The sequence below is a fragment of the Monodelphis domestica genome, chromosome X, assembly GCF_027887165.1.
Source record: "Monodelphis domestica isolate mMonDom1 chromosome X, mMonDom1.pri, whole genome shotgun sequence".
Taxonomy (NCBI): domain Eukaryota; kingdom Metazoa; phylum Chordata; class Mammalia; order Didelphimorphia; family Didelphidae; genus Monodelphis; species Monodelphis domestica.
In genome coordinates, this window is record NC_077235.1 from 79843551 (window position 1) to 79869438 (window position 25888).

Below are 25888 nucleotides of genomic sequence, written 5' to 3' on the forward strand. Positions count from 1 at the left end.
TCCCTCCCAGACACTCTCTCTGCATTTCAGCTGAAGCGCCTCCAGTTGGAGCGGAGTGAGCCGGAGGCCAGCTGCTTCTCTCTTCCACTCAGAGTTGACAGCCCCGCTCCGCTCCCCTCCCCTCCCCTCCCCTCCCGTCCCGTCCCGTCCTGTCCCCTCCCCTGCATGGGCTTTCCCCATCCAGCCGCCACTGCTCAGTCCGGGAGGCATCCGCTCTGCCCTCGGTCCGCGGCTCGCTCCTCGCCATGCCTCTGAGGGGCCTCGGGGCTGCTTCCGAAAGGCGAAGGTAAGCGTCCATCCCGGCCCCCCGGGCTTTGGGGGAGGAAGGGGCGACGGCCAGGGGAGGCATCTAGCGGCCGCCCGGCACCCTCACCTGGCCACAGGCTTCCCGGCGCCCACGCGCGCGCACGCTCGGCCACGCTTCTCTTCAAGCAGACAGAGAGGACCCCTGGAGAGACCCCGAGGGGGCTCGGGCACAGGTCACACAAGCACACACACGGAGCGCGCGGGTGCGGGTGCGCGCGGGGGTCCAGGTCGGAAGGCACAAGCACGTTGCTGGAGTCATAATCCCAGGCTAGGAAGGAGAGGCAGTGCTGCCTAGTGGCTAGAGATCTGGCCTCCGAGGCAGAAGGACCCGGGTCAGCCCCGTCTATGTCACGTGCTAAGTCCCTCGGCTTCTCCCCGCTCCAGGTGACTACAAGAGGGTACGTCACAGAGAACATGGCACTCCGCAGCAGCCGGAGGGTGAGTTTCCTGTAGCAGCGAACTCACAGGGTGCGTCCCTAGCTCTATCTATTGAATAGGCAAAGATGAGTAAACTGAGGCATCTGGAAGAGAAATGACAACGTCAGACGACAGGGAAAGCCCCTTTCTCTTTTCTTATAAGAAGGGGCAGCTAGGTGGGGTGGCTCAGTGGATTGAGAGCCAGGCCTAGAAATGGGAGGACCTGAGTTTGAATCTGCCCTCAGACACTTCCCATCTTCGGACCCTGGGCAAGTCACTTCACCCCATTGCCCAACCCTTATCACTCTTCTACCTTGGAATCAATACACAGTACTGATCCTAATACAGAAGGTAGGGCAGCTGGGTGACTCAGGGGGTAGAGTCAGGCCCAGAGATGGGGGATGACTGGGTTCCGGTCTGGCCTCAGACACTTCCTGGCTGGGTGACCCTGGCCAAGTCACTTAACCCCCATTGCCCAGCCCTCCCGCTCTTCTCCCTTGGAACACAGTACTCACTCTAGAACGGAAGGTAAGGGCGTGATCTAGCACCCCAAGCTTGGCTGGGGCTCCTAGAGACTTGGGGACTCCCCCATCTACTTATGTCACCATCCAGAGTTCACTTGCTGGGAAAGCTCCATCAATGGAAAAGAGGCTCCAGATCCTGGCCAAGTGCATGGATTAGTGCTGTAGAACATGGCAGAACACACAGAAGGCCTCACCGTGGCTCCAAGGCAATTTGGTGCAACCTGTAAAGGACGTGCAAAGCCCATAAGCAGGCAGTACAGCTCTCTCTAGCCCTGCCGAGCTCCCAGAGTCCTCCAACTTGGAGCATCTCCCTGGGGCCCAATGAACTTGGGGTCTTTGGGTGAATCTCCCTTTTACCTCTTAGGGAGGCATCTGCCCTACTTTGGGACAAAAGCCCTCCCAGAAAGCCCCCTCCCACAGGACACGCGTCACCTGAATAAGTGCAGCCAATAGTCGACACTCTTTCCCTCCTATAATGTGTTCTCTCCCTTGCCCTCCACCCTTGGACCCAGTTTGGCTCTTAGCTCTGCTTTCTTTTAAGCCCTCACCTTTTGTCTTAGAACTGATACAGAATACTGGTTCCAAGGTAGAAGGGTGGTAAGGGTTAGGCAGTGGGGGTCAAGTGACTTGCCCAGGGTCACCCAGCTAGGAAGTGTCTGAGGCCAGATTGGAACCCAGGACCTCCTGTCTCTGGGCCTGGCTCTCAATCCACTGAACCACCCAGCTGCCTTTTCTTAGTTTCTTTTGACTCAATGGATCTCTCTAGATGGAATAAAAAGGTCCACAGGGTCTATAGACTCTCTTTTATTGACCCACACAAGCAGACAGATTTTACTCTCATCAGTCTGTTCTACAACAATGGGAGCCAATTGACTGATCGATCTTAGGGTCAGTCCTCATCAGTGAGACTTATGCTCAGGCTCAGGGTGCTGGACCACATGGACTACACCCTTACCTTCCTGAGGGTGAGTCACCTTCTTACAAGAAAAGAGGAGACAGTATGGTTTAGAGTGGCCCAAGAATATTACCCCCTCTTTGGCTACTTATGCTACCACCCAGAGGAAAAACTCCGAAATATAGCTCCTGTCTAGGTCTGCGCAAATGCCAAGGAGTCTCTGAATCCTATATAAGCATGCAAGGTAACAGATGCATAGATTAGGTGGAGGACAGCCTGCTGTCCATCCCACGGAATGCGGGAAAACACCCAGAAGGCCTCATGGTGGCTCACTGAAAGCAGCCCACGTGCAATCAGTCCAAGTTCTCTAGCTCCAAACCTGCAGAGCCTGGCTCCCAACATCAAACTAAGTCGTAGAAGCAGAGCATCCTAGATCTAAAGCTGGACAAAATCTCAAAGGCCATCCAGTCCAACCCTCTCATCGTACAGATGAGGAAACTGCGGCCCAGAAGGGAAAATGTGCCACCTTCCACAGAACCTGTTCCTGGCATTATACAACAGCCACTGGCTTACCCTGGTACTTTTCCCATCATTTTGGTGCTGAAAGGCTTTTAGCATTCATTCATTCATAGCTTGAGCCCACTCATGTTAGGGACAAACCACATGTGACATATGCCTGTATTCGTGTGGACCCAGTTCCTGGGCTCACCTGACACAGCTACTCCATCTTCTCCATCCATCCTCTCCCACACATCACTGAGCAAGGACTCCATCCTGAGTTTCCTTCCCAGCTCCAGGATATCTCGGGATGGCAATTGCAAACTGGGTCCTGAAGGACATGATTTCTCGTAGAGTTGTAGAATATCAGATCCAGAAGGAACCTTAGAACATAGAACATCAGAATTGGAAGGGACCTTAGGGATCGTCTAATTTATTGTTCCCATTTTACAGCTATTGAAACTGAGGCCTCGAGGCTTCAAGGGGAAGGATTTGTCCTACAGCCATTAAACAACAAAGACACTTACATGAACTCAGGTCCTCTGACACCCAGTACTCTCTCTGTGGTGTGACACTGTCTCCCATTACTGTCCTCTACGAGTTTTGTCCAAGTGTCTAGGAAAAGGAGGACTCTTCCACCTTCCACCTCATCAGCTGGCTAGAAGCAAGGCCCTGAGAAGTGCAGGGAGAGAGGAGATAGCCTAGCTTAGCTTTCAAAATTCTATTTGATTCTGATCCTTCCAAGCCCCCCCCCATAGCCTGATTTGGGGGTCAGGTTCTACCTTTGTGTGATAGATTGCCTTTGAGAGTATCCCGGGGTACCGAGGGATTAAATGACTTGCCCAGGGTCACACAGATAGTACCCATTGGAAGGAGGAATTGAATCCAGATCATTCCAGGGGTAGAATGGGAATGACTTCCTCTGTCAGTGATGGTGGCAATCGGTGAAAGAGCAGAAGCGTTGGAGTAGACGAAGAACAGGCAAGGGAGCGGACTTGGTGTCCAGAGTCGCTCAGGGACCCCCTGGAGCAGCTCAGAGCAGCCAGGGAATGAGATGTTTGGCCATGAGAAAAGGCGGGTATAAATAGAACTCTCCATGAATACTGTGTCAGCCTCAGAGGTCAGCCGGAGGCTGAGCAGGATGGGAATTGAGTGGCTAACTGAACACTCACATTCTCATGCACACAGAGACAACAATATCTGAGCAGGAAAGGCCCTGAGCAAAGGTCTAGGCCCCCCTCTGATGCACTGAGGGAACTGGGGCTCAGAGGAGGGCCATAACTAATCCAAGGTCACACTGGCTGGCAGGAAGGGCCAATGCCAGCATTTTCAATCCTGGCCCAGGATTCCTTCTTTCAAAACAACAAGAAAAAGCCCTTACCTTCTGTTTAGAAGTGCTACTAAGTAGGGGACAGCTAGGCGGCTCAGTGGATTGAGAGCCAGGAGGTCTTGCTTTCCAATCTGGCCTCAGACACTTCTGGGAATCTGGGTGACCCTGGGCAAGTCACTCAACCCCCATGGCCTAACGCTTTCTATTGTTCTGCCTTAGAAAAAATACATGGTATTGATTCTAAGATGGAAGATAAAGGTTTAAAAAGAATTGATACTAAGTACTGGTTCCAAAGCAGAAGGGCTAGGCAGTGGGGGTTAAGTGACTTACCCAGGGTCACCCAGATAGGAAGGGTCTGTGCCAGATTTGAACCCAGGACCTCCCCTCTCTAGGCCTGGCTCTCAATGCTCTGAGCCACCCAGCTGCCCCCAGCAGTATGCCCATTTCCAGAGGCCCCGTTTGTATCTCTGATGCTTAGGCTCCATGACCACTTATTTCCCAGACCTTTGCTCTAGGAGAAGCTCAGCCTCCAAGGATGCCATCTGCTTTCCCATCACCCTTTGGCTGTATCAAACCTTTGACTGTGTGTTTCCCTGCTCCCCTGGCTTGGTGCCATGCCAATGTGCCTCCCCACCTAGTTGCTGCTCAAGCAGATGACCCTGGTCTCTAACAAGCCTCCCCAAATTGCCCTCAGTTTCCTGGGACCCTTGCATCATTGCCTGAAGGCCATTCAAAACATTTTTGCCCTTGTTCTCGAGATTTTCAGGGCCTTCTGCATCATCATTCCCCAGCGCTCCCCGAGCTACACACTCACACGTCGCAACAGGGCCCACACTTCCACAAAGCATGCCCTTCTGAAGCCCTTTCCTTACAGGAGCCCTGGAGAAAAGGGGGTGCAAGTGTGATTGTCCCCATTTTACAGATGAGGCAACTGGGGCTCAGAGACAGGGAGGCCACTTGCTTATAGAGTGGGCAGGGGCCTCAGAGACCATTTACTCCAATCCCCTCGTTTCCCTGAGCCCCAGAGAGGGCCTGCCTGGATCTGTGAGCATGGGTGGCAGGGCTTAAAGGACAGAATCGCAGCCTGATGGGTAGTAAGTGCTTAATCATTGCCTGCCTCCTGAAGGGGCCTCAGTGGCCAGCTTTGCCAGCCCTCCCCTCTTACTGATACCTAACTGAGGCTCCAGGGAAGTAACTTGCCCAAGGTCACACATAGGAACCAAGCTTAAGAGCTAAAAGGGATCTGAGGGGTCATCTAATCCGACCTCTTCATTCTACAGAGGAGGTAACTGAGGCCCAGGATGGAAAAGGAATTTATTTGAGATCATCCTAATAGTAAGTAGAAAGGAAAGAAACAAGCATTTAGCACCTATTCTGTGCCAGGCATTGTATTAAAAGCACTTTACAAACATTTGATCCTCTCAACAACCCTGAGAGGTAGAGACTATTATCCTAGTTTGACAGTTAGGGGAAACTGAGGCAGACAGCGGTGAAGTGAATTAGCCCAGAGTAATATGTTCCTAGCTAGTAAGTGTCTGAACCTTGATTTGAACTCAGGTCTTCCTGAGGTCAGGCCTAACACTCTATCCACTATGCTATATTAATGCTTCCAGTTAGTATTACAGGATTTGAACTGAGGTTCTTTGATTACAGACTATATGCTGCCATCTTTCCACTGTATAGTATTGCCTCTATATTCTATAACTAAAAAGTGCCAAGGCTGGAATTTGAACCCAGGTCTCCTGACTCTGAGGTTAGAACCATTTCTACTCTGCTCTGTTGCCTGGATTCAGAATTAGAGGACCTGAGTTTGAAGACCAGCTCTGCTGGTTAGACTTATGTGACTATGGGCAAGTCCCTTTTCCTCCCTGAGCCTCAGTTTCCTCACCTGTAAAATGGGGGAGTTAGACTAGATGGTCTCTGGAGTGTTTGGAAGTTCTAAGTCTGGAATCCCATATGTCATCCTGGGCAAAAATCTCCCCCTCCCAGGGCCTCAGTTTACTTATCTGTAAAATGAGAGGCTTGGGCTCAATAGTCTCCAAGGTCCCTTCCAATTTTAGGTTTAGGGTCTTATGAGTAAACTTGAAGAAGTCCCTTAGACTCCATGGGCCTCAGTTTCCTCATCTGTAAAATAAGGTTTAACTCTAAACACTATGAATCTCATATACAACTTTATACTTTACAAAGTGTACTTAAAAACAAAACAAAACAAAGTGTACTTTACCTTAGAATAATGCCATATACAGGTACCTCCTAGCTGGGTGACCTTGGGCAAGTCACTTAAGCCCCCTTGCCTAGTCTGTATCAGTTCGAAGACAGAAGGCAAGGGTCTAAAAAGAAAAAAAGAACCACTCCATGTAGGAAGTGGTTCAAGTATCCTTAAATCCCTTTTACAAATGGGGAAACTGAGCCACCTTCCATAACATCACACTACCGTCTCTGGAAGCAAAAACACTTACTTAAGGATTCATGTTCACATACGTGTGTGCTCAGACAAGTGCTTACTTGCCACTGCTCATGCCTGTGGCGAGGGGCACCCATCTACTCTCTCATTGTGGCCTGTGGCTCCTCCCCAGGTCCTTCTCCCTCAATGGTTTCCAACCTTAGCTCTGAGAACAACTGTGAGAGCCATGCCCTGGGTGCCACACTCTGAGCCTTGTGGCTTCCTTGCTGTCTCAGGAACTGCCTCTAGGGATGACACTCATCACCTCGTACTCAGGACCAGACAAAGGCGTCTTTTTGACAGGGAGTGTGACTAAGCTCGGCAAAAGACGTGGAGAAACTTCGAGTCTAAAGATTGGCCAACTGCTAGGTCAACCCAGACTGCTCATTCCCATAGAGTTGTGTGATGCTGTGTTCTTGTGCCACATGCGGAGGAGATAGATTCCCACCAAAGGAATAGTGCAAGGGGCACGCTATTGCTGTTTAGTTGTTTCAGACGGGTCTGACTCTTGGTGACAGCATTTGGGTCACCGTTTCTTGGCCAAGATCCCAGAGTGGTTGCCCATTTCCTTCTCTGGCTCATTTTATTGATAAGGAAACTGAGGCAAACTGGGCGAAGTGACTGGCCCAGGGTCACACAGCTAGGAAGGGTCTCTGCACTGCAACACCCTCTAGTGGCCCCACAAGGAAGCTATAGCATGAGGGGAAATAACCAATTGGCAATATCCACTTTCCATTGGCATCCATGCAAAGTCAAGAAATGAGAAGGTGGGAAGCAAGGGGAGTGGACTGCCCCTGTCCTGAGTCACGAGGAGATGTAGACAAGAATCTCTCACAGGATGAGACGGTAGTGTTCTGTGATGTTGGAGAAAACTGGCCCATTGAGGCGATCTGAGTATGCATGCCACTGTTGCCTTCCTGTTTATAAAACCCTTTCCCTATGCTATCTCATGTTGTCTCACAATAATTCTGGGAGGCAAGTGCGATTTTTACCCCCTTTGTGGGGAAACTGAGGCACAAGAGGAGGTGAAATGACTAACCCCCAGTCACAAGAAGACAAAATGTCTCTGAGGCCATATTGGAACTCAGATCTTCCCATCTCATAGCAGAAGAAGGCTCTTAATGGCTTTGGAGACAGAAAACTTGGGTTCAAATGCTCCTTAGCAGTTGGGTGGCTTTGGGCAAGGCCTCTCTGGCCTTGGATCAGATGAGATCGTTTATGTTATCTACCCTAGAAATGGGAACTATCATTTCTTGTTTCTATCATGCACAAGATATCAACCCCAACAATGAAACCATCTAGCTATCAGAGGGCTAACATTTTACTAGGAAAAACAATCTGTACTAGACAAATTAATACAAAGTAAACAACCGAGGAGATTGGGAGAAGCCTCCGGTAGGAAGTGGCATCTGATTAGAGCCTTGGAAGGAAGGTGGGAATTAAGAGATCGAGATAAGGAAGCAAAAGAATGTATCAGGCCTAAAAAGCAGCCTGTACAAAGGTTTGTAGACAGAGAAGGGGCTGCTGGGTTGGGTGACTTGTCAGGAGGCCAAGTGAAGAATGGGCAAAGGACCACTCCCTGGTGCCCCCAGAGCTTGGAAAGATTTAACCAAATAGCTAGGATATAATGGAACCTAGGTGATGCTGCTTTGTGGTTCTCAAAGTCGGTATACTGTCTGGCAGGGATCCTTATTTATGGTTTAATAGCCTCTGGTGTTATTTGACTTGGGTATAGACCACTGATGCTCAGGAGGCCTGGGAAGCCAGTTTATCCAGGGCTTTATGGGTCAAACAGAGGAGTTTGTCAGTCAAGTAGAGAGCAAGTGAAGCTCTGGGAGCAGGAATCTTGGGGATACCAATCTAGCATTTATATGGAGAAGGGGAAAGCTAGAGGGAGGCAGGGAGACCAGGGAGAAGGCTGTTGTAACAGTGTAGGGGAGAGGCAATGAGGGCCTGAACAAAGGTGCTGGCTGGGTACATGAGGAAAAAGGTGGTTGATACAGAGAAGTACTGTAGACAGGTTGTATAAGTTGAGATGAGGGAAGATGGTGGTAGAGAAGTTCAGCAGAGAAGAGAGTTTGGAGGAGAACAGAGAGTGAGTTATGTTTCAGACATATTGAGTTGGACATGCCTATGGGACATCCAGGAGGAGATAAAGGGGAGAAGGTTTTGGAGCTCAGGAATCAGTTGGGGTCTAGACAAGGTGCAGCAATAGGAAAATTGGACTCATTGGAGCTGATGAGATCATCAGAGTATAGAGAAATATATAGAGTATATATATTATATATATATATAATATATATATATAGAGTATATATATATAATATATATATTATATATATATATATATAAAAGTATAGAGAATAGGGGGCAACTAGGTGATTCAGTGGATTGAGAGCTCGGCCTAGAGATGAGAGATTCAAACCTGGTCTCAGACACTTCTCAGCTGTGTGACCCTGGGCAAGTCACTTCATCCCCATTGCCTAGCCCTTGCCACTCTTCTGCCTTGGAACAAAGACTTAGTGTTGAGTCTAAGATAAAAGATGATGGTTTAAAAGAAAAACAAAAAGCCTTTCTGAATTATACTTTTAAGCTGCTGGGCAAGTCCCTTAACTCCCATTGCCTAGCCCTTACCGCTCTTCTGCAACAGAGTACTGATTCTAAGACAGAAGGGAAGGGGTGAAACAATTATATAGACTGGCTAGATGAAAAGGACCCAGCCAGAACAGGAGGGTACACCCAAGGTTAGATGGTGACCCACAAAAGAGCGTGAGAGGGAATAGGGAGATTGAGGGCGAGGGGGTCAGGAGAGCGCAGCATCATGGAAAGCCCAGGGAAGAGGGTGTCCAGAAGAAGACTAGGAAAAGGTCAATGAATCGAGCATTTATGGGATGGCTAGTGACCTTGGAAAGGGCAGTCTCCACTGAGTAGTGGGCAGGGGGGCTAGATGAGAAGGGGTTGAGGAGTGATAGACAGGTGACAGTAGTAGAGGTCTTTATTTTCAACCCTTACCTTCCATCTTGGAAGCCATAGTTAGTATAGGTTATAGTTAGTATCGTATAGTTAGTAGAGCTCAGCAATGACTTGTCCAAGGTCACAAAGCTAAGAAGTGTCTGAGGCCAGGTAGATGGGTTTTTTCAGGACAATAGCTCGAGGGGATGGCCAGCTAGAGAGAAAGGATGAAGGATGGGGAAACCTGGGCATGCTTCTTGGCTGTGAAGAAGGAAACAGTGGATAAAGAAAGGCAGAAGATTGGATGGAAGTAGGGAGACGACCCATTGGGCAGGCTCCCTGATGGCATGAGATCATGGACACTAGTTGAGTAGTTGACTCTGGCAAGAAGGACCAACTCTTCTTGCTAGGCTGGAGCAAAGGAAGAAAGAACAGGGAGAGAGTGATGCCAAGAGCTTTTGAGGTACAAGACTGGGGAGAAGAGGGAGCTCCAAAAGTCGGCGGGGGAGTGGGGGGAACTTAGACTAGACAGTCTCCAAGGATCTTATGACTGTGCCCCAAATTTAGGTCCCACTGGCTTAGGACTGCCACGGACAGTTTCATGGTCATCGGGAAAACAACATTGTTGCCTTTTGCGCCCGCTTCCTGTGCCGTGCTCACAACTCTTCAAAAGGCCATCGCAGCCCGCAGCCCCGCAATCATTTCTGCTCCCTTGTCAGCAGCAGACCCACATCCTAACCTCAGTTTTCTCAGCTGTAAAATTGGGAGGTTGGATGTAGGCAGCTTCTAAGACCTCCTTCATCCCCTCCGTTCTCCAACTCTGAAGATCTGATGGAGCATGCGGTTTAGTGGAGAGATTACAGGACTTGAAGTCACAAAGCCTTGGATTTGAATCCTGCCTAAGACGCTTTGGGACTTTGGGACTATTGGTAAGTACCTTCCCTTCTGGGAGCCTCAGCTTCCTTCTCTGTAAAGTGAGTGGGGCTGGCCCACTCTAGAGCTACGATCTCCCAGAACCCAACCTTTTCCCTCTATAAAATCAGAACCATGTTTGTACTCGCTAATTCCCAGGGGCCTTTATTATCAGATGGGAGAGCTTATTTCATGAGGACGACCTCTATCCCTCTTCCCTCCCTCCTCCCGGAGTGGACAAGCAATTCCACTGGCTTATACATACATTATTACTCAAAATCGAGTTCCATATTGTTCCGGCAACTCCAGAAGAGTATGTTACAGTATATATCCGTGGAGATCTGGAACCACTCCCTTCCACCTGCATGGGTTCAGACAAATCTTCTCAAGTTCCTCTGAAAGCATCCCTCTCATGATCTCTTAAGGCATCTCTTACCCATCCTTGGGCAATTCTTTGATTTGTTAAACCATTCCCCAGCGGATGGGCGTCCCCTCAGTTCTTTGTTGCTGCTAGAAATCTTTTGGTACCTATGGGTCCTTTTAGTCTTTCTTTGATCTCTTTGGGGTATAGACCATGGAGTGGTTTATTTTAAACCCATAACCTTCCATCTTAGAATCAATACTAAATATCGCTTCCAAGGCAGAAAAGCTTCCATCTTAGAATCAATGCTTTGCATTGGCTCCAAGGCAGAAGAGCAGTGAGGGCTAGGAAATGGGGGTCAAGTGACTTGGCCAGGGTCACCCAGCTAGGAAGTGTCTGAGGCCAGATTGGAACCCAGGACCTCCCATCTCCAGACCCAATTCTCAATCCACTGAGCCACCCAGCTGTCCCACCCTACATGTAGTGGTTTTATTGGGTCAAAGGGTATGCACAATTTAGTAATTTGGGGGACGTCATTCCAAATCACTTTTTGGAAGGGCCAGACCAGTTCATAGCTCTACTAACAGTGCCTTAATGGGCCTGTTTGCTTTCCTTTTCCTTCTTTTTTGGGGGGTGGGGTGGGGTTAACTTTGCAGATCTGAGGGACACGATATAGAATCTCAGTGTTTCTTTAATTATCAGTGACTCAGAGCGTGTGTTCATGTGGTTTTTGGTAGCTTGGCTTTCTCCCCCTTGGAACTGCCAGCTCAGGTCTTTTGACCATTTATCAGTTGGGGACTAGCTGCTCCCACAGCACTTGGTTTGTCTCCTAGGGTGCTTGGCGATTTTCGTGAACCTCTTGCCTCCTCCTTATAGAGTATGAGCTCGGAGAGAGCAGGGCATCTTTGTGTTCAGAGGAACCTCCAAAGCAGGCTGGTCAAACCCAAACATGGCCGGGAGAAGCTCTCCTGTAGTCCCAGCTTTGCCATTTACTCCCTGGTGATCTTAGTCAAGTCACTCAACCCCTTTGGGCCTCAGTTTCCTTATCTATCAAATGAGGTAAATGACTTCTAAAAGTCTCTTTTGGCTCTCAATCGCAGAGCCTATGCTTTTTCTCTATGGCCCCCAGTGAGGGGGAACTCACTGCTTCTCCAAATGGTCTACTCTGCTTTGGGACTGTATTCATTGCTAGGAAGGTTTTTCCTGAAGTCGAGCCTAAATTTGGCTCTTGGAAGCATCTGCCCACTGCTTCTGGCTCCACCCTTTGGGCCAAGCAGACTGTTCTCCTCCACATGACAGCCCCTCAATCACTGGTACCCCACCAGATCAGATGAAAACCTTGCCACATATTTCACTGGAAGAACTGAGGCCATTTGCCGAGAGCTCTCCCTTCTTCTCCCATTATCCAGATGCCCTCCTCCACTGTCTCCTCCTTCGCCTTTGTCTTCCATGAAGAAGCGGCCCCTTTCCTTGCCTGGCAAACCCCTTTACCTGCACGAATGATCCCATTCTATCCCATCATCTCCACCCTCTCACTATTCTTTTTTTTAACCCTTACCTTCTGTCTCAGAATTGATAACGTAGTATCAGTTCCAAGGCAGAAGATCGGTAAAGGCTAGGCAATTGGGCTTAAGTGACTTGCCCAAGGTCACACAGTTAGGAAGTGACTGAGGCCAGATGTGAATCAGAACCTCCCATCTCTAGGCCTGGCTCTCTATCCACTGAGCCATTTAGCTACCCCTCATTAATCTTCAATTACTCCCCATTTACTGGCTGTTCCCCTACTGCCTACAAACATATTCATGCTCCCCCCATCCAAAACCTCTTCCTTGGATGCATCATTCCTGCTAGCTCTCCTTCCGTATCTCTCTTCCTTTTCATGGCTAAGCTCCTTGAGAAGGCTCTCTAAAATGGGTACCTCCACTTTCTTTCCTCTAGTTTTTTCCTTAACTCTCTGCAGTCTAGCTCAAACAACCCTCTCCAAAGTAGCCAAAGATCTCCAAGTTGCCCTGTCTAATGGCTCCTTCTCAGTCCTCATCCTTCTTCACCTCTCTGCAGCCTTGGACATTATCAATCACCCTCTTCTCTTTAAGTTTCCAAGACGTTGCTCTCCCCTGGTTCTCCTTCTTTCGGGACATTCGGTTTCCTTTGCTGGATTTTCATCCGAGTCACACACACTAACTGTGACTGTCTCCTAAGGCTCTGTCCCGGGTCTTCTGTTCTTCCTCTATCCTATTCTACTTGGTAATCTCATCTCCCAAGGACTCAATGATCATTTATCATTCCTTTAGCAATGTTGTATGACTCTCAGATCAACTTATCTAGTCCTAACCTCTAATCTCGGTTTCCGGCTCCCTATTGGACATCTCAAGTGGAATGTCTCATAGATATCTTAAATTTGACTTGTTCACATCAGAACTTGTTATCTTTCCCTTAAAACCCCCCCTTCTTCCAAACCGCCTCATTACTGTTGAGAGTACCACACTCACCCTCCTCCCAGGCACCCAGGCTCAAAACCTAGGCATCCTCCTGAATCTCTATCACCATCTCCAATTTGGCGCCCAACCTTCTTCACACCACTCAGAACATCTCCTGTCCTCTGACACTGCTGCCACCCTGAAGCATGCCCCTGGCCCTTGATTCCTGGGCTGTTAGAGGAGTCAGTCTTCCAGCTGATTTCCCTGCCCAAAGTCTCTCTGTACTCCAAGCTGCCAAAGCGATTCTTCTAAAGAACAGCTCTGACGATGTTACCACCCCCCTGTTTAATCAACTCTGGTGGCTCCCTATTTCCTCTAAGTTCAACTGTAAAATCCTCCCTTTGGCTTTTGAAACCTTCCCTAACTTTCCAGTGACACTAATGATGCAGTGAACAAGATGCTCCATTTCTCTTCTCTCTGGCTAGAAGGCTCTCCTTTCTTATCTCGACTTCCTGGCTTCCTTGGTCTCCTTTGCGTCCCAACTAGAAAGCCAGCTTCGACACGAAGCCTTTCCTGATTTCCCTTCATTTCAGTGTCTTCCCTCTGTCCATCATGTCCAGTTTATAGATTGTTTGCACATAGCTGCTCCTACATCGTTCTGGCCTTAGACTGGGAGCTCCTGGAGAGCAAGGATTTGGTTTTCGTTTGCTTGCCTTGTCTTTGCGTTCTCCGTGCTTAGCACAGCGCCTGACGTAGTGGGGGCTTGAGAAAGGCGATCATGTGCCCCTTAAGTGTCCCCTTCTCCAGGCTGAGGTATCTGTCTCTGCATTCCCTTCGGTGCCCCCGCCTTGTTGGTCTTGGATCTCAGTTTTCTGTACCAATGAAAGAGAACATTGATTTGGAGAGTCCAAATCCATGGCTAATTCCCCCAGCTGGGTCGGAGCTGAGAGCCTCCTGATTCCCCATGGCGGGATGCTTTTCCATGCAGCTATCTTCCTTGCAATTATTTCCCTGTGTCTGCCTCTGCCTCTGTGCCGGCTGGCTGATATGGAATCTGCACAGCTGGGACTGGCTGGCCATGTGTGTGAAGAATCTGCAATGTGGATAATCCCTGCATGGATAATTGGAAGTTGGCTGTACCCAGATGTACAGCACTTAAAATTGACTCTTATATGGATGAGCTGCCGAGGGAGTTACCTCATCCCCCTCCCTTCCACCCCTTCTCTCTCATGGAGGTGGGGGAGTTGGAATACTCCTTGCTCCTCAGTGGCACTTCCAGGCCCTCCCTCTACCGCCATCCCTCTGTAAACTCTCCTTGGAGTTTCATGCGGCTCCTATTTATCACCCAATCGTGATTCAGGTAGCTGTGATCTACCAACACCTGGGATACTCACTTCCTGAGCCTCAGTGAGCTCCAGGAGAGTCTCTCTCTTTTCTCCAACTCCTGCCCTTATACTAGGGGACTTCATCGTCATTCATTCTCCCTCAACCACCTGAACCTCCCAATCACCCACCATACTCCTTGACCTCGGCCTCCACCCCATCTCAACTATACAAGACGTGGTCATAATCTCCATCTTGCCATCGCCCACAGATGTTCCAGTGGCACCCTCACGGAATCTGAAATTCCGTTATTGGATCTCAATCTGTTGTCACTCTGCTTTACACCCTCAAAACCCATCATTTATCCATGCTGCAACTTCTGATTTCTCCACCCCTCAGTTCTTTCCCAGACTATCACCGATACACTGATTATATTCTCTTCCCTTCACCATCCTGACCCCTCAATGAACCAATTCAATACCACACTGTCATATTCTTGCCCTCTTTATCCTAGCAAAGATCTGACCTGCTAAACCCCAGTTTTGGATTACTCCCACTGTCCGCCGCCTTTGCTTCTACCAACATACTGCTGATTGAAGCTGAAATAAATCATGACACCATGATGCCTGGGTCCACTATAAGTTTAAGGTACTTAATCTCAACTGGGTCCTCACCGGGGCAAGGCAATCCTTTTCTACGTCCCTGATCAACTCACTACCTCATTTACTGTAGTGGCTTTCCCAAACATTTTCAGCCTTCCTCAGAACTTTCAGAAGAGGATCTTGCTTCATTTTTGGTCATTTGCTGAGAGTTCCTTCTCCCCCACATCTTTAGCTCATCTTAATCCTTCCCCTACTATTTCCTCCTTCATCTCTTCCTCACAAGAAGAGGTCGCCCACCTCCTTGCCAAGGCAAATCCCTCTACCTGCACAAGTGACCCTATTCTATCCCATCTTCTTTAAGAGAACACCCCCTCTCACCATCCACAATCTCCACCTAATAGACTGTCTGCTTCCCTAATACCTGCAAATGCACTCACATCTCTCCCATCCTCAAAAGTCTTCCTTGGTTCCACCCATCCTTTCTAGTCATCATTTTGTGTCTCTTCTCCCTTTCATGGCTCAACTTGTGAAGGCTGTCTAAAATCGGTGCCTCCACTTCCTCTCTCTCACTCTCTGCAGTCTGGCTTCTGACTGCCTCATGCAACGGAAACTTCTCTCATCAAAGTCACCAGTGACCCCTTAATCGCCAAATCCAATGGCCTTTTCTCAACCTTCATCCTTCTTGACCTCTCTGCAGCCTTTCATATTGTCGATCACCCTCTTCTCCTTCAGTTTTGGTGACGTCACTCGCTCTTGGCTCTCCTTTTCGAGCACTCACTCTTGTCTTCTTTGCTGGATTAGGGCACAAATACTGATTGTAGCTGTCCCCCAAGGCTCTGTCCTGGGCCTTCTTCTTTTCTCCTTCTATTCTATTTCCCTTGGCAACGTCCTCAGCTCTCATGGTTTCAATTACCATCCCTATGAGATGGCTCTGAAATCTACTTATCCAGCCATAACCTTTCCCTTAACCTCCAGTCGCCTATCTCCAACCGCCTAGTAGACTGCTTGAATTGGATATCCCACGGACTTCTAAAACTCAACATGTCCAAAACGGAACTCATTATCTTTCCCCCCAAGCCCTCCCCTCTTGCGGAATTCCTCATTACTGTCAGGGCACCGTCATCCTCCCAGCCACCCAGCCTCAAAAGCCAAGTATCCCATGGGCTCCTCCCCTCTCTCACCACCTTCCTCCAAGATCGAATCAGTTGTCGAATCCTGATTTTCTACCTTTTCCACATCTCTGGTTTATGTCCCCTTCTCTCCTCTGCCACTGCACCCACCCCTATCACCCGGGTGGGGTTGGCCTGCCTCTGGTGTCTCCCTAACTCCAGTCCTTCTTCCATTTAGTCACTAAAGTGACCAAAAGCGCGGGTCCGAGCATACCGCTCCCCCCCCATACACACCCCAAAGACTTCAACGGAGACTTCAACAAAGTCTCAGAGGCCCTGCTTGCCACTAAGCTCAAAAACCAGATCCTCTTTTGAGGTTTTAAAAGCTCGTCATAGTGTGGCCCTTTCCGAGCCTTCGAACCATGGACTCCATTAGTTAGTAATGCCAGCTTCTCATCGGATCCCCCATCTCCAACTAGGAGGGTTTTCACTGGTTGTCGCCCATGCCTGGAATGTTCTCGCCCTCCTCTCCACCTCTCGGCTTCCTTCAAGCCTCAGCTAAAGAGCCACCTTCAGCAAGAAGCCTTTTCCAATCCTGCCCATTTCTTCCTTCTGACACTCCCCCTGGTTTATCCTCTCCATAGCTTATTTGTACAGAATTAGTTGCCTATTCCGCCCTCTGCCACATGACCGCGAACTCCTTGAGAGCAGGAACCATTTCTTTTGCCTTGCTGTCTCCTGCCTTTCTTTGTATCTCCAGAACTGAGCACAATGGCTGGCCCAGTCTCTTTTATGGAGAAATGCTTAAGGCCTGCCTGGTGGTAGGCAAGAGAGAGTTCAAGGGGGAATCCAGGGGGATGGAAGGGGTGGCTAGATAAAACCCTGGACCTGGATTCAAGAAGACCTCAGATACTTCCTAGCACTAGTTGGGTGACCTTGGGTAAGTCATATAGCCTCTGCCTCAGTTTCTTAATTTGTAAAATAGGGATAATAATAGTACCTACCTCCCATATACTTAGCATAATACCTATATCTATGTTAGCTATTATTATTATTATTATTATTATTATTATTATTAAAAAGCCTTACTTTCCTTCCTAGAATCAATGTGTATTGGTTCCAACGTAGAAAAGTGGTAGGAGCCAGGCAGTGGAGGTGAAGTGACTTGGCCAGTGTTACTCAGCTTGGAAAGATCTGAGACCACATTTGAACCCAGGACCTCTTGTCTCCGGGCCTGACTATAGCTACTGAGCCACCTTGCTGTCCTGGCTACCATCAGTTTTAAGGGGTAGCCTTGCTGGAGAACAATAGGGACACTGTTCCTGCATACCAGGAGACTTGGACAGAGGCCTGGATAGAAGAGAGAATGAACGTGGTCATGGGGGCCCAAAGACCCAATCGCAGAATGTCAGGGCAGAGCTTCAAAATCTAGTCCAAACCCAACTTGGCCACAACATTAGCATTAGTCAACCCAACGCCACTTGAAGACCTCTGGGCATAGTGAACTCACTACCTTAGAAGATAGGACATTCCACTTCGGGATAATTCTCATCATGAGGAATCTTTTCAAATTCAACTTTCTATGTTTACCCCAAATCTACCTCTCTTTAGCTTCCCCCCATTTTTCTTACTTCAGTGTTCTGGGCCCAAGCAGGACAAGCCTGATCCTTCTGTGTTATTGTGTCCCATCTCCCCACCCTTGCCCTCATCTGATGCCCAGAATTGGATGTGACATTCTGAAGGTGGCCCGATTAGGGCATAGACTAGCACCATGATCAGGGGAGACCCTCATGCTGAACACGGACTCTGGCATTGGAGTCGAAGGCTGTTAGTTCTCTAGGCCGTCATGTCATGTTGATGACTTGCATTTAAGCTTGTGGGACACCAAGACTCCCAGCTCTTATTAACTGAGATCCCCAGGTCCATGTGGTAGGAGGGAAGTGGCAAGAGAAGAAACTAAGAGGCCTGAGGTCCAGACTTTGACCTGAATCTAGAACAAAACAAAGAGCTGAGTTACTACGTCTGCCATGGTCTTGAGTTTAGCCTTGAGGCAGTGGGATGGCATGGTATATAGTGGAGTGGGAGGAGGCAGTTCTCCATTTGAAAGTCAGCAGCTAAGTGGCCTGTGGTTGTCACCCCCCCTTCACTCCTACACCTTACCCAGAGGCTGTAAGCACGTTCTAGACCCCATAAACCAGGGGTCCCCAAACTTTTTACAGAGAGGGTCAGTTCCCGGTCCCTCAGACCATTAGAGGGCCAGACTATGAAACCCTAACCCTAACCCTAACCCTAATTGGGCAGCAGTATGCACAGTGTGGAATCCCCTCCCCCAGATCGCCGCTCACCATGCTGATTGATGTCTTCCATTGGGCAGCCACATAATCCTTTGAGTGGCGTCTCTAAGGTGCCACACAAAGGATTATGTCACCAGAAGTAGTACTGTATGTGAGCAACACTGTGCTTTGTGGCGCCACCACATACGGTGCTCCTCTCACTGACCACCAGTGAAAGAGGTGCCTCTTCCAGAAGTAGGGTGTGGGCCGGATAAATGGCCTCAGGGGGCTGCATGTGGCCTGTGGGCCGTAGTTTGGGGGCCCCTTCTATAAACCTTCTCACTTGCCCCTATGGGAGCAACATTGATGGTAGTTCTTGAGGAATTCTCCAGAAGGACCAGTTGGGGGAGAGAAGGTTCAGAGCTGGGACTCAGCGTTAAGTGAGTCATATGGCAGGAATAGACAATAGGAGAATTGGGTGGAGGGCAGGACCAAGAGAACAGGGCCACTTGACTTCGGGCAAGTCATTTCTCTATATCTCAGTTTCCCCCTATGTAAAATGAGTCAGTTGGACTAGGATATTTCTAAAGGTCCTTCTGGCCATAAAGATATGGGGAAGAAAGGAAGGGCCAAGGGGAACCCAGGGCTACAGGGAAGGAGACATGGCTCTGCCATTAACTTTCTGTCCCCTCTGTGCCTCCCTTTCTTTAGGGCTGGACTGGGCTAGATTAGTCCTGGCATCTGGACAGGACTACAAGAGGTAAATGAACTGACTCTCCTGAGCTCACAAGCCCCAAATGCTTTCAGAATGTCAGTGATTTCTACTGGAGGCTTTGGGGTGAGGGAAGTTGAGTGGAAAGCCTAGACCCCCTCCCCCAATCCCAGGGAAGGGGGCCTGGTAGTCTCAGCAACCCCTGTAGTGAGAGGTGAGCCAGGGCCTGAGAACATCTGGCTGCTTGGGAAACCCCAGAGTCAGGGTCCTGGCCTGCGGCTCCATGTCTCCAGTGACAATAACAAGCTGTAACAGGAGAGGCTCTAAAGGGGGAGGGGGCAGGAATCCCTGAGCTCCTCCATCCTGTCCCCCCACCCAGCTGCTGCCATTCCCAGGGACCCTCAGCTTCTCCACCCTAGAACCAAATGCTGAGAGAGTTTATCCAAATAACCCAACTGGGATTGACACCTTAGGATGATGGAAGGACTGACCGGGGACCTGGGGAGGAGCAGAGATCTGGGGAAAGCTGAGTGGAAAAAAGATCAGGGTAGTCAGGGAGAGAAGCTCGAGGACTATGTCAAAGGAATGAGGACTGGAACAAATGAAGGGGTTCAGGAACCTCGCCTTCAAGCTGGGCCCTGCTGGAGAGAATTTGGCAAGCTCATGAAGCAGATTCAGAGTCGGAAGAAGGAAGACTTGGGCGATCGCCCGGTCCTGCCATTTATTAGTTAGTCATGTGACCTTAGACTCTGGGCCTCAGTTTCCTTATCCATGGACAGAGCAGGCGTTCTCAGCCTAGGGGTCCGGGAACTTGTTCTTTAAAATATTTGGATAACTGTATTTCGATATAATTTCGTGTTTTTGTTCATACTTTCAAACTCATGATTCTGAGAAACAGCCCCTGTAGCTTCCCATGAGCCACGACTGCCAGAACACAAAAGGGTTAAGGACATGGGGTCTGGAGGGTCTCTAGAGGACCCTTCTGGCTCCATATCTTCTGGCTGGTCGTCTCACTCCCAGCAAGTAGGGAGAATCCTGTGCTGACCTGCATAAAGTGTGTACTGTCTGTGTTTCTGCCATTGCCCAGTGGCTGCTCCTTAGCCAGACTGCAGCAGTGTCTGCCTCCCTCCTGGAAAGGGAATGAGGAAGGCCTCTTTTGGCTCCAGGTTATTGGTTAGAAGGAAGGGTTCCTTTCAAAAAGTGACAAAGGGCAAGGGACATGAATAGGCAGTTTTCAGTTAAAGAAATCAAAACTATTAATAAGCACATGAAAAAGTGTTCTATATCTCTTATAACCAGAGAGATGCAAATCAAAGCAACTCTGAGGTATCACCTCACACCTAGCAGATTGGCTAACATGACAGCAAAGGAAAGTAATGAATGCTGGAGGGGATGTGGCAAAGTCGGACATTAATGCACTGCTGGTGGAGTTGTGAATTGATGCAACCATTCTGGAGGGCAATCTGGAAATATGCCCAAAGGGCGATAAAAGACTGTCTGACCTTTGATCCAACCATAGCACTGCTGGGCTTGTACCCCAAAGAGATCACAAGGAAAAAGACTTGTACAAGAATATTCATAGCTGCGCTCTTTGTGGTAGCAAAAAATTGTAAAATGAGGGGGAATGGAAAATTGGGGAATTGCTGAGTAATTGCATCTGTTGGTGATGGAATACTATTGTGTTCAATGGAATAATAAAGTGGAGGAATTCCATGGAGACTGGAACAACCTCCAGGAATTGATGCAGAGTGAGAAGAGCAGAACCAGGAAAACACTGTACACAGAGACTGATACACTGTGGCACAGTTGAATATAATGGACTTCTCCATTAGTAGCAATGCAATGATCCAGGAAATTCTTAGGGACTTATGAGAAAGAAGCTATCCACATCCAGAGAAAGAACTATGGGAGTGGAAACACAGAAGAAAAACAACTGCTTGATCACATGGGTCTATGGGGATATGATTGGGGATGTAGCCTCTAAAGGGTCACCCTAGTGCAAATACTACTAATATATATATAATATAATATAATATAGTAATAATATAGGTCTTGATCAGTGACACATGTAAAACCCAGTGGAATTGCCCATCAGCTACAGAAGGGGGTAGGAGGAGGGGAGGGAAAGAACATGAATCTTGTAACCATGGAAAAATACTCTAAATTAACTAATTAAATAAAATTCCTCCACCCCCCCCCCCAATAAAATAAATAAATAAATAAATAATGGACAATGGGCACCAAAGTAAAAAAAAAACACAGGAAGATAAAGGGCCCGTAAAGGGCCAAAGGGAATCCTGGCCTGGGCCTGAAGGTTGGAGACAGGAAATAAAGAACACAGGGGAGAAAGAGAAAGAGAAAGACCTAAGGAACAGATATGAGGCTCTCCTGAGAGGAAGATGTTTTTATATTACAAGGAAGTTGCTGTCAGGAGAAAGATCAGCCAGTTAAGGCCAGAGTTTGAAGTAGTTCCCTGTTGAGAGGTACCAAGGCATCTGTCCTTAAATAGAGAGGTCTGTGTGGGGCACAGTGAATAGAGTGCCAGGACTTGGGTTCTGATCTGGCCTCGGACACTTCCTAGCTGTGTGACCCTGGGCAAGTCACTTCACCCCCATTGCCTAGCCCTTACCACTCTTCTGCCTTGGAACACATTATTGATTCTGACAGAAGTTAAGGGTTTTATTTTTTTAAAAAGAATAATATTGTATGGGAAGAAGATAGATGAAGAAATCCAGGAATTAGATAATGGAAGCATAGCAGAAGACATTTGGGTAAGGATTTGGAAAGAAAAAATAGAAGCAGTCTTTTCAAAGGAGTATAATATAGACAAGTCTGTGCTGGAGCCAGCTCATACCTGCTGGGGTACCAACTGATACATTCTCAGTGAGAAAATTCACATCTCAGGAACCAGCAACACTAAAAACCAGGGCTTGATTTTTTTGTTGTGGATTTTCTAGTCTTTTTTGTTTAATTATTTTATTCTTTCCCTAATTACATGTAAAAACAATTTTTAAACATTCTTTTTTTCTTAAGTTTTGAGTTCCAAATTCTCTACCTCCTTCCTGGCCTTTCTCTCTTACTTTCTTACTTTCCATTCCCCTGTCCTTGAGATGGTTAGTAATTTAATATAGATTTTACATGTGCAATTATGCCAAACATTTTTCCATATTAGCCATTTTGTGGAAGAGCACTCAAACAAAAAAAAAGTAGAAAGAAAGCAAAATATACTATGTTTCAGTTTGTATTCAGTCTTAATAAAGTGAGGAGAAAATGTCATGCAGATGAGACTTAAAAATGTGTAGTGCATTTTTCCTCCCTACTCCTAGAGAGTAGGTTAGTAAACATTTACCAGTACATTCCTAATTATAGACCACCTGGTCAGAAGGCAAAGATAGCTAAGGAGTTCAATAAATAGATTACAAACCTAGAAGAGAAGGAATGATTAGTAGTGATTGAGGACTTCAATTATGCAAACATCTACTGAGATTCTTTCTCTTTGCCAAAAGCATATGAGCTAAACAAATTTAATACCTTAATGATCATTTCATCTTTTTTAAAAAACCATTACTTTAAAATTTTTTTAATTTAATAATTTTTAACCCTTACTTTTTGTCCCACTAATAACTTTAAGGCAGGATAAGAGCTAGGCAATGGGGGGTTAAGTGACTTGCCTAGGGTCACACATCCAGTAAGTATCTGGGGTCAGATTTGAACTTAGATCTTTTTGACTTCTGGCTGGATACTCTCTATCCACTGCACCACTTAGATACTGTGGTGGTACAGTAGCATACTACTTTTAGTGGTACCAGTCCTGAAAGAAGGGTTAAACATCTGAACCTTCGAATGAGCTGATGGGAAATGCTAGGGACAACCATGAAAGACTTATTTTGTGTGTGTGTGTGTGTGTGTTTAAACCCTTACCTTCTGTCTTAGTATTGATTATAAGACAGAAAATCAGTAAGGTCTAGGAAATCAGGGTTAAGTGACTTGTCCAGGGTCCCATAGCAAGGAAGTGTCTGAAACTAGATTTGAACCCACGGCCTCCTGACTCCAGACCTGGCTCTCTATCTACTGAGCCACCTAGATGTCACCTCCCCTCCTTTTTATATCTTTCCATTCTGTCTTACTATTAATTCTTAGAATAAAAAAATTAACTCTTACTTTTTTGTCTCAGTAACAACTCTAAGGTAGAAGGGCAAGGGCTAGGCAATTAGGGTTAAGTGACTTGTCCAGGGTTACACACACAGGTAGGAAGTGTCCGAGACCAAATTTGAACCCAGGTCCTCCTGACTCTGGGCCTGGTGCTCTACCCGCTGTGTTACCTAGTTTCCCCTTTTAGTGGGTGTTTAAAGCTATATTGAGGGGAAAGTGGAGCTCCAAAGAAATGATCAGACCACTGCTCAGAATAAGTGGCAGACTGTTCTTGGGAGTAGAGAAAGCAAAACAAAGATGGCTAATGAGAGTTGAAACTTATGATGAGAGAAGAGATAGTAAGAGACTAGCTAGCTGCCATTGATCATTTCAAGGCATCAGGCCCAAACAAACCACAGCCTAGGCTATTTGATGGCAGAGTTGCTATGTATAGTCTTTGAAAGTCTGTGGAGAAGGTGGAAACAAGAGAGAAGCAAATGTTATTCTAAACTCTAAGCTAGTGAGCTTGACTTCAATTCTCGATTAAATTCTGGAACATGGATGGTTACAGAGTAAATGAAAAGATTGGCTATAGAGCTGCGACACGACTTCAAAGACAGGTCGTGTTGGATTTATTCTATTTCCTTTTTTGACAGAGTTTCTAAAATGGTTAATTGGGAAATGCTGTAGGTGTAGTTTATCCAGATGTCAGCAAAGCATTTGACAAAGTCTCCAATGCTTTTTGTGGGAAACAAAAAGGGAGAGATGTGGGCTGGGCAACAGATAGTAGACTTAGGTGGATTTTGGACTTGTTGAATGGACAGACCGAAAGAATCTGATAGATGGGTCAACACAGGGGCATGCTGGTAAATGTTTAGCTACCAGCTGTCTGAGAAAAAATATATATGTAAGATATTTAAGTTTAATCTGCATTATTAACTTTCTGAAGTCTAGGTGATCAACAAAACAATAAATCAAGCTTTTTATCAGCTGGTTTGAACTGCCTCCAGTATACCCCTGGGCTCATGTCAACTTGGAGGGAGGTCTTTAGTAAAATACTCCAAGGTTGTATCCTTGGTTTCAGGCTGTTGAACATTTTGAGCATTGACATGGCATGGTCATCATATTTACAGATGACACATAGTTAAGGAGCACATTGGATGGCAGCATTGGTACCTAAATGATCTCAACAGATAAGCACACAGAGACGAATTTCGTTAGATGATGCCCAATAGGGATAAACGTAAAACTTGGGTCTTGGGTTAAAAAATAAACTATACAAATATGAAATTGAGGAAGCATGACCAAAGAATAGTTCATCTGAAAAAGAAGATTACAGTCAGGGAAATCTCATGTTCCAAGTAAGGGAGGAGATATAGCCCTCCTGTCCTTTGTTCTACTTAAACATACAGGAGTATCATGTTCATTTCTGGGTGTCACATCTCGGGAAGAACATTGATGAGCTGGAGACTATCCAGATCAGGGCAACTTGGATGGTAGAGAACCTTGAGTTCATGCCATATGATGACTGGTGGAAGGAATTAAGTGCGTTTAGCTTGGAGAAGACTTAGGACAGGACATGAGAACTGTCCTCAGTATTAAAAGGACTAACATGTAGGGGAGGGGTTAGGCGTATTCTCTTTGGGTTCCAAAGGACAGAACTAGGAACAATGAGGGGAAGGTACAGAAAGGCCAATTTTGTTTCACGATAAGGGAAAGCTACATAACAATTCGTTTTTAGTCATGTCTGACTTTTTATGACTCCTTCTGAGGTTTTCTTTTCTTTTTAAACCCTTTGTTTCCTGTTGTGATAATAACTCTAGGCTAGGCAAATGGCTTAGATGACTTGCCCAGGGTCATACAGCTAGAAAGTGTCTGACATCAGATATGAACCCAGGATCTGCCATCTCCAGGTCTGGCTCTCAATCCACTGAGCCACCTAGCTAGCCTCATTCTGTCTTTGCATTCCCAGAACCAAGCACAGTGCCTGGCACATAGCAGATACTTAGTAAATGCTGGCTGATGGACTAATTAATTAATATTGTTTCCTTCCACTAGAATATAAGAATATATGACGGAAAGAACTTGTCTCTGTATCCCTAGAACTTTATATAGTATCTAGCACATAGTAGGTATGTAATAAATGTTTTTCTTCAGTTGTTTTAGCCGTCTCTGACTCTTCATGACCTTCTTTGAGGTTTTCTTGGCAAAGACCCTAGAGTGGTTTGCCATTTCCTCCTCCAGCTCATTTGACAGATGAGGAAACTGAGGCTAAGAGGGTGACGTGAGTTGCCTATGATCACACAGCTAGAAAGCATCCGAGGTCAGATTCGAACCCAGGTCCTCCCGACTCCAGGTCCAGTGTTTTCTGAACTGCACCACCTAATTGCCCAGAACAACAACACAACAACACAATTAGAACTATCCAGATTTAGAAGGGGCTATATCAGGAGAGTTTCCCTCACCAAAGGCCTTCAAGTGAAGGCTTTATGACTATAGAGATATTCTTAATCAGACAGAGGCTGACCTCCTGAGATAGGAAATGTTCAAGGTTCTTCCCCCCTCTGGGACTTGGTGATCCTATAAGACTCTGAATGAACTAAGGTCAAATCCCACCCCAGATAACTTACCAGCTGTGTGACCCTAACAAAGTCACTTCACTTCTCAGGCTCAGTTTCCATCT

General features: G+C 47.3%; 1 protein-coding gene across 3 annotated transcripts in view; it reads left to right on the top strand.

Annotated features, from left to right (window-relative positions):
* The first annotated feature begins 43 nt into the window (after positions 1-43).
* STARD8 (StAR related lipid transfer domain containing 8) overlaps positions 44-25888 on the top strand; it is a 162075-nt gene continuing 136230 nt past the window's right edge. The window contains exon 1 of one of the 3 annotated variants that reach the window (XM_056809368.1): positions 44-286. The gene's annotated coding sequence lies outside the window, so the exon portion shown is untranslated. Of the gene's footprint in view, positions 287-10029; positions 10295-25888 lie in introns of those variants that run through there. The other 2 variants (XM_056809367.1, XM_016426601.2) reach the window with 2 other exon arrangements.